At 33.9% G+C, this 14,301-nt stretch overlaps 1 non-coding gene across 1 annotated transcript; it reads left to right on the top strand.

The window, feature by feature from the left end:
* On the top strand, nucleotides 1-107 carry LOC145330920 (U6 spliceosomal RNA). The gene has a single exon (XR_013883593.1). It is a non-coding gene; the product is annotated as a U6 spliceosomal RNA (small nuclear RNA).
* Nucleotides 108-14,301: the final 14,194 nt, after the last annotated feature.

Raw genomic sequence — 14,301 nt, forward strand, 5'->3', positions numbered from 1 at the left:
GTACTTGCTTGGGCAGTACATATACTAAAATTGGAACGATACAGAGAAGATTAACATGGCCCCTGCGCAAGGATGACACACAAAATCATGAAGGGTTCAACATTTTTTTAAATAGGTGATGAACAGGATAAGCTTAAAGGACATAATTCAGATCTGCTAATGCCAAAAATATTGCCAAAAGATCATATGAGAATGCAACTAGCCTCAAGGAAATCAAACAAAGAATAGTTTTTCTAACAACTTTGCTTTCATAACAGTGAGACAGCCAAATGGATACAGGATTATGACAATAAATATTAACTGCGTAGTTAATAATAATTTAAGAATTGGACTTATTGTTGTGTTGAAGAGGAATCAGCCACATGTACTGTGTCTACAAGAAGTTAATATACCTCAAATTGAACTACAGGATTTGGTTGATCCTTTAAAATATACATGTATTACCATCTATTGAAAATGGGCGAGGTACAGCTATTCTATGGAGAAGATTGAAAATTGATGGAAATAATGTTACTGATCAAGCAAAGATACAAGAAAAAGTTCTTGATTACTTTGAAAAGCTGTTTAATGGAAGGTTAGACAGAAAGAGGATTTTGTGATGGACGAAGGAAAGTTACCTGAGTTGCTGAATGATAATCTTGGCAAATTGACTGATGCTGATAAAGAAATGTTTTGCCAACCGTTTTCTATGAATTAGTTAAGAGTTTGTAATCAAGAATTTGCCAAATAATAAGTCACCTGGACTTGATGGCCTTAGTAATGAATTTTATCAGGCTGTTTTTCCATTGATCAAAAATAAATATTTGGCTGTAAAAAATTGGTACCAACAAGAAGGAAAAGTGAGCAATGAAATAAGAAAAGAAGTAACAAGATTATTACCAAAGACAGCATGTGTGCCTACAGTTGAAAAAGTCCGTCCAATTAAAATGCTTATACCAGATTACAGTATTAAGAGTAGATTGTTAACTAACAGGTTATCTGGTGTCATGGAGGATGAAAGTAAACATTCAAACTGGAGTTCACAATATTCTATCCACTATAGAATATGTTAATATGAAGAATTTGCCTAGAGCTTTGTTATCTTTTGACATGAGCAAAGCATTTGATAGATGTCATATTCGTTTTGTCTATAAAGTTTTGGAGAAGATGAATTTTCCAAAAAAATCATTGATGTAATCCTGGATATGCACACAAATATCTGTACCTGTTTCTTATTGAATGGTTTATCTCCAGAGATTAATTTAATCTTTTCTATCCGTCAAGGTGATCCCATAGTAATGCCTCTGTACACAATTTATATGGAGCCTTTGCTGGTAAATTTGGAAGCTGAATGCAAAGGAATTGGAATTGGTGACAGTGCTGAGTTGATGAACCATATGCTGATGATGTAGAAGTTCTGGTTGATGATAATAAAGACTTTGTTAAAGTTAACCAAATGTTTGAAAAGTCTTTCTGGTGCTGTACTGTCAAGGAGTGAAAAAAGCAGTGATGAGCTTTGGCTGCTCGAAGGAAAGAGTTTTGTGGCCGTTGCCATGGCTAAAATGTGTCAAAAAAATGAAAGTGTATGGTTATGAAATACTGCCTAGTTATACTGAAATGCTGGATGAAAACTGGAAAGTTGCTGTACAGAAAATAAGAAATGCTGTGTTTTCTTTTGATTGAAGATCTCTTAATACCTTAAATCAAAGAGTTGATGTGTTAAACATTTTTGTACTACCAAAATTGTGGTATAAATGTGCTGTTTTGCCGTTTCCTGCTGATGCTGCTAGACAAATTGAATCTATAATGATTAAGTTTCTGTGGAGAAGAAAATTAGAGAAGCTAAGCCTGATAGAACTATGCAATGATAAATCTGAAGGGGGCTTGGACTTATGGAGATAAGAAGTAAGGCAGACTCCCTAATGTTGAAACAAACCTGTAGGATTTTAAGTGCAACTGGATCCAAGGGGTGGCACTGGATACTGGATGGGTTTGTACCTGGCAAAGCATTTGCCAGATATGGAACCTGGAAAGTGTATGGTGAAGAATATCTGGATTTGGAGAGGCAGACTGCTAAGACACTGTACAAGAGTTTTGTTTCTACTTTTCCCCCACCCAAAGTAGTATACAAAAAGTCTGATGGAATTAATTGGAACCATGTGTGGAGAAATGTAAATAGTCCTGTGCTGTTTGTGGAGAGGAGAGAGTTTGTGTTTCTTCTGGTTCATATCATATTTTACCTGCTGGTTAGAGACTGTTCAAAGGTACAGTGTGCTTGGGCCTGGATGCGGAGACTAATGGAGAATGTAGTGCCTGCTCTCAGGCTGTTTACTGAAGAAGATTTGCTGAACTTAGACTTGAAAAGTAAGGGCATTTTGTTTTTCATTTTATTTTATTTTGACTATGTTTGGAAAGTAAGAAAAACAGACTAAAAAGGCGTGGACATTGAGAGCATGAATAAACATCTTTAAAGCGAATTTGATTCGTTGCAAAAAAGTGAGAACAAACTTCAAAAAATTAATTTTGTAGTTTGAATGAGACAAATTTGATTTTATTTACTTTTTTCGTAGAAAAAACGCACGTTAAATGTTTTGTTATAGTCTAATTTACATTATTGGTAAATCAAAATTCATGAATTTCGAGTTTTAGTTTCATATATTTATTATTGAAGAGTGGTTTCTTATCTATATTTGAATTTTTTTTTGTATTGGAACCAAGTATTGATTTATATAGTATGATGTTTTAAAATGTCGTCAGTTGCTTTTGAAGTTCCTTTCTAAATAAGAAGGGCTATGTTTCTTTTAAATGTTTTCATTTAATTATTTAGAAATATTTTGAATATTCGTTTTTAAACTGTGAAAGTTCAGTTTTTTTATTATTATTAGTTAAAAACAAAGTTATCTTAATTTGTGCAGTATAAAGACATTAAATGTCGTCCTTTTATTATAATTTTTTAAAATTCGTTGTTTATATAGGATTTACTGATATTCTTTTTGATATTTTCTTACAAACAAGTTTAAAAAGAATGGAAGGATTGTTTTATGACTTCAAAATTTATTTTATCATGCAAGAATGCAAAGTTATCCTGCATTGTATGATATGAAGAAATTAAATGTCGTCTTAGTATTAAAAAAATCTTAATACTTAGTTAAATTTACACTAATCATTAATATAATATTGTAAACTGTATTAATTAATGAATAAAGATAAAAAAAATTTTGCCCAGAAATATACATATACATTTCATTTCCTTTAAAGGGATAGAAAAAAGTAAAGCCTACGACGGCGGTCACCCATCCAAGTACTAACTTGGCCCAATGTTGCTTAACTTCAGTTATCGGACGAGAACTGGTGCATTCTACATGGTATGGCCGTAGACATCTAACTCAGGAAAATAAGCCGTAAAATAAAAGCAATAAATTTAAAAGTAGAGAAAATGTGGAGTCTATACTTTTATATGAATATGATTTCACTCTTGTTCAATTTCTATTGTTCAAAAGAAATTAAAATTATTTCAACTAACTTTAAGCTATTTAAAGAAATAATGTCATATTGCTCTTTTTATTCAACTTAATAAATAGAAATTATTTGCATTTATTATCATGTATAACTTGTTGAACAAAGCTTAGCTTCTATATCTCCTTCTATGACTGCCTTTTCGTCAATGCTACATTGCCTTATTCTGATGCTTTTAGAAAGAAATTATAGTTATCAACATTTTGCCATATTTGCTAAACATGTTTATTGATGTTGAAAGTTTTTAACCTAAGAAATATCAATTCTAGCAAGGTTGTATTAGGAGAGGGATTTATGATTGTTTTTTTCCCGTAATTTTCTCGGCTCCTTTTCAAGACTGACAACTAAAATTTTCAGGGATTAAGTAAATTTGCATCCTACTTATTATTACGAAGTTTCATTAAGATTTGTATATTGATTGGGGTGCTAGATTGATTCCTAGTTTTTCAAGTTTTCAAGTTTATCTCAACCCCTGTTCAAGATAAACGGCTGGAATTTTTAGGGATTAATTAAGTCAACATTCTACACATTTCTATAAAGATTATTATAGACTTGCTATTGGTTGGGGTGCTAGATTGATTCCTATATTTTATGATTTTCTTCTTAGCTTAATGCTTCAAAACTATTATACATTTTTAAAAGGTTTTGTGATTTATTTCATTTATATCTTTTTAACATACTCAGATTATTTTTTCCTGATATCTATCAATAAATTTTGAGTTTCGCTACTTATGGATGTTGTCATCCTTGTTATATTTTCATGTCCATTATAAAAATATTTCTCATGGCCTTATCTAAAAATCACTTGGGTGGTTGTCACAGTATTCAGGCATAATGGAAAATATCTCAATAATTACCTAATCTGTAGACAAGAATTTCAGCATAGCCGCCCAAAATTTCAATTTTAGACATATATGTTTTTGTTTAAAAATGAACAGATTAATCAAAAATGGATTTTAATTTCCATCCAGCTCATTTGAAATTCTATACTTATTCTGTAATTAAATTTGGGTCTAGTCCCTTCCGTGACAACACTTAAGGGGCATTTCATAGTATTTTTACAGTATCTTTCCTCCTATTTCTAGCCCCTGTGGGGGGCTCTAACCCTGCGGGGCAATCACATAACCTAACCTAAAATAACCTATCAAAAGCAACTGAAAAGATATCCTGAAACGCCCCTTAAGATGCATTGCCAAGAAAGGGACTATACCCATAAATTTTTAAAGATTTACTTATTAAAAACCCTAAAGTGTAATGGTGGAATTAGAACAATATAATGTTCCCTTTATCCATGTAGAATGTATATGGAAAACCCTGTTAAAGTACAGTTTCCTTTGACATCTAAATTTTCGTCGAAGCCTTCAATGAATAAGATCTTCATCATTAGACATGTATTATATTTTTTATGTTTCAATGTAATAGGACGATTTTATCATGTAAACTTAAATGTCAAGATATCAATTGAAAACATATTTAACCAGATATTCAATGAGGGGTCTAAACTGTAATGACAAGGATATTGAAATGTCATTGTATGCAATTCAGTTTAAACAACAACAAATTACTTTTCAGTCCCTCCCATCTCATCACTCTCTCTCTTTTTTCCCCTTTTTTCTCTTTTCATCTTTATTTTGTCATATCACTCTCTCTTTTACTGACTGTTTCTCTCTGTCTGTTCATCTGTCGTTGTTTGTCTGTCCATTTTTCTTATTCTCCCCCCTCTCTCTCTATATATAAATATATATATATATCTCTTTATATATCTCTTTCTTTCTCTCTCTCTCTCTATCTCTCTCTTTCTCTCTCTTTCTCTCTCTCTCTCTCTCTCTCTCTTTCTCTCTCTCTCTCTTTCTCTCTCTCTGTCTCTCTCTGTCTCTGTCTCTCTCTCTGTCTCTCTCTCTCTCTCTCTCTTTCTCTCTCTCTTTCTCTAACTCTCGCATTTTATCTAGTAGCGAAGCTACTCTATCCTTCGTATTGTCTGTCCGTCCATGATGCTTAGGGGGAAATGTGATTTTCTCGGCTACTATTTAAGAGAGGCAGCTGAAAATCCCCTGTACCTAGGTTCATCTGGAATAGTTACTTATCGCATTGTATTATAAACAGTTTTCCACGGATATAAAATTGTACAATTATTAAATAAAAACCACGGGCTAACAAAAATGGTTTTAATATTGTGATTGTACATTTTTAAATTCATAGAAAACTGAAAATAATACGATGAGATGAATTTTTTTTTAGCATGGCTTAGAACCGGTTCTAATCCAGCAAATATTAATTGGTATCGAAGCCATACTGTTGTGCAAGTAAAATGATTTAGATATACTGAAATCTATTTTACTGTTCTATTATCTATTATCTATTATTGCTGCTCTACTAAAAGATCATTTAAGGTATAGGTTCAAAAGTAATTTATGGTCCACTCGTTGGCTCAAGGGATTATACTAGGGTTGGGCCGGATATCCGGTCATTTTCAATATCCGGCCGGATACCGGATATTAAAACTATCCGGGTACATGATATCCGGCTGATTTTTGATGCCGGATATCCGGTAATTTGCCGGATATCGAACGTTGACCAGATATCAGGCCAGAACCGGATATACGGCATTAGAAATCAGCCGGATATCCGGTATCTTGCCAAAAAAGTATCCGGCCCAACCCTAGATTATACCATTGATATATAGTATGGTCAGGGCAAAAAGAACAACCCTTATATAATAAATACAACTATCGAATTTTAAAACTTTCATGTAAAAGAATTGTCCAATTAAAGATTACTTGCACAAAAACAAACAAAACTAATAGGGATGACAATATAATAACACAGCCAAGTAGCAGAAAATAATTTAGAAGCAGACGAAAGGTTCGTTGAAAAAGGAATGGAGGTAGTTGTCTGTATATACATCTATACTATATATAGATCTGTTATTTTTCACAAATTTACTTACAATTTCGTTAGACTTTTATGCATTTATATTTATATTATTTAGCTATGGCACTTTTCTTCCTTCTGATTTTAGAGCTTTACTTTTGCTACATAACGTGGCCTAAACGGTTGGGGTATAAGGCAGAATATGATCAGGCGCAATTGACTTTCTTTCCCTTAAAAGTGCCATACGTGAATGCACTCTGATGGACAGCCCCTAATTAGAAAAATTTTGCCTCTAAAAAGAAAGATAAGATATACAGGGTGCGCCACATAAATCCGGACTTTTTTCAAACGGCCATTGCACCAAAACTACTTGACCAATCATGACTTTTGACCACACTATAAAAAGCTTTGGTAATTACCTTTTTGCCCATAAAAAAATTTGGAAGATGGAGGACGTATTCTCCGAGCTGGAAGCGCTTATGTTCAACATGGCAGAATCGAAATGCGCTGATAGTTTACTCTGGATTCTCGACTAAGGCCCACTAAATGTGACCTTAGCCCATCTGTAGGTGAGGTAGAGTTATGCAACTTGCTGGGGATACTGTTAGATACATAAGTAAAACACTAGAAAAGACTTGAGCTCTCTATCTGAAATGGCTTGGCCGTATTACTCCATCAAAGTGAATGTGGCAGATTTTGAGATGTCAAAAACATCAAAAAAATCGTGAAAATTCGTGAAAATTTCTCGGTTCTCGACTACATGGGCCCATGTGTAACCCTAAAACTCGTTTTAGACTATGTGTTGCGATGATAACCCTAGCTTAATCTTCATGCCATTTCCAAAAAGGTATTAAATGTTGTTCTAGCTTAAATGTGGCCCAAATGAGAGCCGCCGTGTCGAAGTGTAGCTTGAAAGATGGGTCGATTTGGATCCTGCAGTTACTCATGTCCCTAAGGAGATATGGCCTCCCAGCAGCCCCTATCTCCACTCAATTGACTTTTGGGCCTGGAGCGCCGTTAAAACACGAACCACTAGACGCGCTCATACCACAAAGACTATTAAGGAGAGCTTTGCCAGCTTGGACAGGGACATGGTGACCAGGGTCTGGGGGCGGTTCAGGGGGCGGGTAGATGCGGTGATTGAGGCTGGCGGCGATTTTATTGAATATTCTAATAGTCATATACCTAGTTTGCTTCCCAGTTTTTAAAATTTAATACAATCTTTAAAATTGACGATTTTATGTTTATTTGTTTAAAAATAAGAAAAAGTCCGGATTTATGTGGCGCACCCTGTAAGCTTAGATATCCTTTGTTTCAAATTAAAACTTTTCTTTGTTTTGGGAAGCTGAACTTTTCTAGATTAGGTTCAATTACGCCAATCTCACTAGGTATAAATGTTGTGTTTTTTTTAAAAGCGAATCTTTTCTATAATTAGGATCGGTCCGTCCGTCCGTTCCTACGTCTGTAAAGGATAGTTTGTTTTGTAAATTTAAGCATGTTAGAATTGTCCTATCGATTTCAAACTTTGCATTGTGATTCCTGTAGTAGTTATGTACAATATAGAAAGCATAGCAACTCTATAATCGTTACCAGAATGTCCGTATGTTCATTTTAAAAATGTTGATTTTTAACTTTTTGCCAACAAATTTGTATGAGATAAAATTATCCGATTGATTTGAATTTTGGAATACTGATTCCTAGGACAACAAAGTACTATGTTATAAGCAAAGCATCTCTACAATAAAGTCCTAAAAACGTAAGTATGTCCTTAAACATTTATTTAAGCAGTTTTTCAACAAATTTAATTAAAATTGTGATTCGACATTTATACATTTATGTTCTAATTTTTCAGTTCTGACACACTACAAGTAAAAATGTTCGTTTGTTTTACCGTATCAGAGCTTCGCTTTTATGGATGTTGGTTAATGTTATCCTTGTTTAGTAGCGGAGCTACTTTTAGGGTCGATACGTCGACCATCATGGATAGTTCTTATAATAAATCTATAAATATACATAGATGTATAACCCAGACAACTACCGGGATCAAATGTTGGGGACCTTTTTAGTCTGCAAGAAAATTGCTTTCTGCTCTTTTGTAGCAACTTGGCTGTGTTGATATTCCCAACGCTATTGGCTGATATTCAAAGATCCTATTGAAAGTTGACACATGGTCCACGGGGTGGGGACATACAGTTATTAAACCTCTTCTTTCTCTATTGTTTTACTTTAATGCTCTTGTAGTTAATTGAATTGATATTTAAATTTCGTTTTCATGGATTTTATCATTCTTGTTTAATTAATTGTCCAAAGAAGAAGATGCAATGCTACTCTAAGCCTCAAATACATCACGTTTGAATTTGTGATGCAATTGTGGCCATTTTGTCCAGAGAGATAGAGGGTTTATTACACTAGTCCCCAAAGATTTATTTTACTGTTTTTTATTCGTTGTCTTCACAACTTTAAGTACGTTGGTGAATTTTGATTCGTTGTTTCAACAAATAATTTTAATCTACCGAAGGGTTAATTTTGTGTATCATCAAGGGGAATGTACACCTATTTATCGGCAATTGTCTTTTCCCTATATCTTACTTTATATTTTTGGTGTATCATGATTTTCCGGATTATATGGCCAAACGCCCATCAAACAACCAACCCTTTGATTGCACGATCTTTGTCTGGCAGTATATACGTACACAGGATGGCAATGTGTTACCACGCCTTTTCTCATGCTCTAACTATTCGTATTGCACACCTCACAGAGCACCAGTAGGAACTGTCAGAGCCGCTCAGCGGGCCACACAGCTTTGAGGGGAAATTTTACTCATACGTAACACAATCAAAATTTGTTATGGAACTATTTTAAAATTCTTTGGTAATGTTTTTCCCGACCGACAACGAGAATTTGTGATTTGGAGTGATATATTTTTTTCTTTCTTCATAAATTAAGTTTATGCTATTTTTCTAGATATTATAACATCGCTATCTCGAAAAATTGTCCTCCCACTCCCCCCCCCTTTCCCCCCACACCATTTAAATGATATAATTGGGAATATCTTGTTTCCATGTGAAAAAAAAGGTGGGCTATTTCGATCAAAACTAAAATAAACAAGGATGACAACATCCATAAGTAGCGAAGCTCAATAATATCGGGGAAAAATTAACTATAGTGCAGTGTCATCCAATATATTTGATGAAATAGGGAAATGACGAAAACTTCAAAATTACGCAACCTTAAAATCACGAAAAATTAAAAATCTAGGAATCGATCTAGCACCACAATTAATAGACAAATTGTAATGAAACTTGATGGAAATATATAGGATATGAGCATTTTCAATCCCTGATAATTTCAGTCGTAAATCCTGAATAGGAATAGAGAAAACCACAAAAAATTAAAAATCTAGGAATCGATCTAGCACCCCAATTAATAGACAAATCTTAATAAAACTTGGTGAAAATATGTAGAATATAAAATTGATTAATCTCTGGAAATTCAAGCCCCCTATCTTGTAAAAGTTTTGATAAAATAACGAAAACTTGAAAATCTAAGGATCGATCTAGCACCCCAAACAACAGACAGATGGACAAAAAAATGTACAGATTAGATGGACTTATGTCATAGGAACCTATCTTTTATAGGAGCTGAGAAAATCACGTTTCCCCCAAAACGTTTCAGACATACGGACATGCGGACAAACGGACATTTCAAATTATAGAGTAGCTTCGCTACTAAAAATGAGAGTGCGAAGCTAGAAAAAGAGAGGGAACGATAGACTAACAGAAAGAGAGTAAGACTCATTTGTTAGATATTTGAGAAGACTTGTAAAAAGCTGTATGCAAGTGCATGATGCAAGGTTAGGCTAAACGCTGATTTTTAAGCGAAGTAATATATTAGAGTAAGAAATGAACTAAAATTCTAAAAATAAGGAATTTGGCTTTTCAAGAATGGTTATTTATCACACATCGAATCATAAACAGCTTTCTGCGGATATTAAAATAAAAAATAAAAAGATTAAAACCAGATTTGATGGCCCCGAGGGGCCGAAGGCCCGGGTTAACAGATTTTTTTTCTTCAATTTTTATTTAATTATTCGTGGAGAATTGTTTGTAATTCGATAATATTCATGATTTTTCAGTATGGCTGAGAACCGGTTTTAATCCAACGTATATTAATCGGTTTCGAAGCCATACTACAATTCTGCCAACTAAAGTGAAAAATTATTGAAGAATGGAATCAGTTTCAGCATCTTACTAAAAAAATATTCAGATAATTTTACACGAATATCAAAATAAAAATTTTAATATTAATACCAGTTTTGTTAAAGCGGGCCTTCGGCGTTTCGGGGTTAATAAAACTTGTACTAATCTTATAATTTTTGATCTTAATATCTGCGAACAGGGGCGTCCAAGCTTTTTATTTTGGGGGGGGTAAAATTTTTTTAAGGGGGGGGGGGTAATTCGGTTTTGGGGGGGGGGGGGTAAAATGGCGGGCGAAGCGCGCCGCAAATTTTTATTACCCCCCCCCCAAAAAAATTTTTACCCCGGGTTAAATTTTTGGGGGGGGTAATTTAAATTTTATCAAAAATTTAGTATTAAAAATGCGCGCGAAGCGCGCAAAAATTTAATTTTACCCCCCCTGAAATCTGTTGGCAGGGGTAAAATTTATTACCCCCCCCAAAATTTACCCCCGGGTTAAATTTTTTGGGGGGGGGTAATTAAAATTTTATAAAAAATTTAGTATTATAAATGCGCGCGAAGCGCGCAAAATTTTTTTTGTTAGAGGTTTTCTATTTTGGGGGGGGGGTAAATACCCCCTCCTAAATGGTTGGGGGTGCCCAGGGTAGGGGTAAATTTTAAATGGGGGGAGTAAAATGAAAAAAAAATTTTGGGGGGGGGGGGTAATCGCCCGATTACCCCCCCCCCTTGGACGCCTATGTCTGCGAAAAGCTGTCTATAAAACGATGCGATAAATTATAACTGTAGTAACGGATAATAAAGATTTAATTATAATTTCGGCAGGCCGCTTTGTTCCAAAAATAGCTGTTTAGCGTTTATATATGAGTGGTATTGAATATTTTTTAAAAATTTCATAAGTTTTGAATAAACGCCAATGCAAAAGCCTTTCAATGTGTTCTAGTGTAGACTTTGTTTGACTCAGAATTAAATGATTTCGGGTTTTTCTATGGATTATTTTTAGTATTATAGCAAGTATATATTTATTTAATACTAGCGGCTCTATATCACAAATTCCGGGAGGTGGGGGGGGGGGGGGGGGGGTAACTTTTTCCTTAAATTTTAGTTTAAAAAGAAAAAAGTGTATTGTAATGTGGTAGGTACACTCTCTTAAAATCTTCCCTGAAAAGTATAGCCATATCGGTGGTTATCCAGTGGTTATCGAAGTTTCAATTAGTAAAAAACAGTCTTCTTTAAAAGCATACATCATATTTTTTTATATAAGGGTGCAATTCTTTATGTTTGTCTGGCTCTAGAATTTAAGAATAACAAGGATTATAACATCCATAAAAGCGAAGCTCTGAAACGGTATGACAGACGAACATTGTAGAACTCTTGTAAAGTGTCAGAACTGAATATACAATATATAAATATATACATATGTTTTGACAAAATTATACGTTCTGAAACTTCTTAAATACAGAATTCTGTTTAAGGACATACTGATATTTTTAGGACTTGATTATAGAGATGCTTCGCTTCTAAATCGAACAAAACTACTACAGGAATCATTATGCAAAGTTTAAAATCGATAGGCAAATTCGAAAATGCCTAAATTAACGAAAAAATATAATTCATAAAAAGACCCCAACGAATAAAAAAACATTATTAAAAACTTTGAGGACTAGTGTAACTTACAGCCAATTGTCTCCTTTCTCCCTGGTTTAATTTACAGTCCAATGTTCTCAGGGATAAGACAATGTAATATAAATTTAAATATGTTAAAACAGTAAACAGCTATACAATTTTAGTATTAAGTTTCTGAAATGACATACTCAGACCAGAATGATCTGCTTGCAAATATATGTTTATAAACTTTATGTGCGTTGTAAGACCCAGAACAGAGACAATTCTCATAATAGTTATTTCTCGCATCGTATTATAAACAGCTTTCCGCGGATATAAAATGTACAATTATAAGATTAAAACCAGTTTTTTAGCCCCGATATGCCGAAAGTACGGGCTAAAAAAACTGGTTTTAATCTTATAATTGTACATTTTTATATTCGTAGAAAACTGAATATAATACGATGCTAGGCATAATTTTTCCATATAGATGAGAACCGGTTCTTATCCAACGTATAGTAATCGGTTTCAAAGCGATACGGAAAAATGTATTTAGGAAGGAAGATTGTATAAATCAGGGAGGGAGGGGACATTGGACTGTTTATTACACTACTCCCCAAAGTTTTGTAATAACGTTTTCTTATTCGTTGGCTTAACAACTTTTTGAACTTTTTTTGAATTTTGATGGGTCGGTTAATTGAGTTGAGCGTTCAAACATTTCAACCACTAATTGTAATTTACAGATGGGGTAAATTTGAGTATAATAATTGGGGTTGTACATCAATTTATCGACTATTGTCTTATCCCTTTAGATCCCTGGGTAGTTAGTCTTTTTGCTATACAGTCTCAATGCGGTTGACTGGCCTTTTCTGAAACTTTTGAAAATCTAATATAACTTGATTGAAATTTGCTATAATCAAATATTGTTTATAATACTTGTCCTTTATTTCTGCTTATTAAGTGTGTATAATTGAGATCAGGGATCTAAAGGGATAAGACAAATTGATGTACATCCCCAATGATGATACACAAAATTATTGCTTCTGTAGATTACAATTGGTGGTTGAAACGTTTAGACACAAACCAATCAAAAGTCCCCAATGTTGTTAAGCCACCAAATAAGAAAACGTACTTGAAAGACTTTGAGGACTAGTGTAATAAACAGTCCAATGTACCCTTAGTCCCTGAGTTGATATACATGTGTGTTTTTTTAGTGCTCAATTTAGTAGTTTTTTAGTAGAGTGGTGTCTTATTCCAGTTTTCTCTTCGCCGCCTAGTGACTAGAGAGTGAGCGTTTTAAAAAAAAACTTAATTATTGTGATGTAGTTATAAAGCATATTTTATTATATATAAAATTTATATACATATATTTGTATGTCGTTTAGGATTTATATAAAAAAGTCCTACTGTCAACAAATCTATAGTATAGATGTATATACAGACCCCTACCTCCCTTTTTTCTCAAAGACCCTACTCATTTGAATTTAGAAATTTGGTATAATAATCTAACAATAATCTTTAAAGTAGGGTTGGGCCGGAAACTTTTTTGGCCGGATACCGGATATCCGGCTGATTTCAAACGCCGGATATCCGGTAACCGGCCGGATATCCGGTCAACGCCGGATATCCGGCAAATATCCGGTTATCCGGCCAAATTACCGGATATCCGGCCGGATAACCGGCCAAATTACCAGATATTAAAGTAGTAAAAAAAAATTCTTTAGAAATCTAAATTTACATAAAGTTAAACTTATTCAGAAAAAATGTCCTTCTAGCTTCAATAATAAGAAAATTATAGCCATTTAAGATTTTAAAAAGCAGAGAATTTTGGTGTAAAGTATAAAAAATTATAGAGCCGGATATCCGGCCGGATAGTTTCAATTTTCGGTATCCGGCCGGATATTGAAAATGGCCGGATATCCGGCCGGATATCCGGCCACACCGGATATCCGGCCCAACCCTACTTTAAAGATGGACATAGTCATCAAGTTTCAGAAATTTACTAGTCATTTTTTTTAATATTACGCCGATGTAGTGTAAGACGCTTATTTAAGAGACCAGCAGGGAGCCAATGTTCCCCAATGTATGTTTATTAAAAGGAATATAATTTTATTTCATATATAAACCTAGTATTCT

Source organism: Acartia tonsa, chromosome 10, assembly GCF_053477335.1.
Source record: "Acartia tonsa isolate MP-2025a chromosome 10, ASM5347733v1, whole genome shotgun sequence".
In the NCBI taxonomy this organism is placed as follows: domain Eukaryota; kingdom Metazoa; phylum Arthropoda; class Copepoda; order Calanoida; family Acartiidae; genus Acartia; species Acartia tonsa.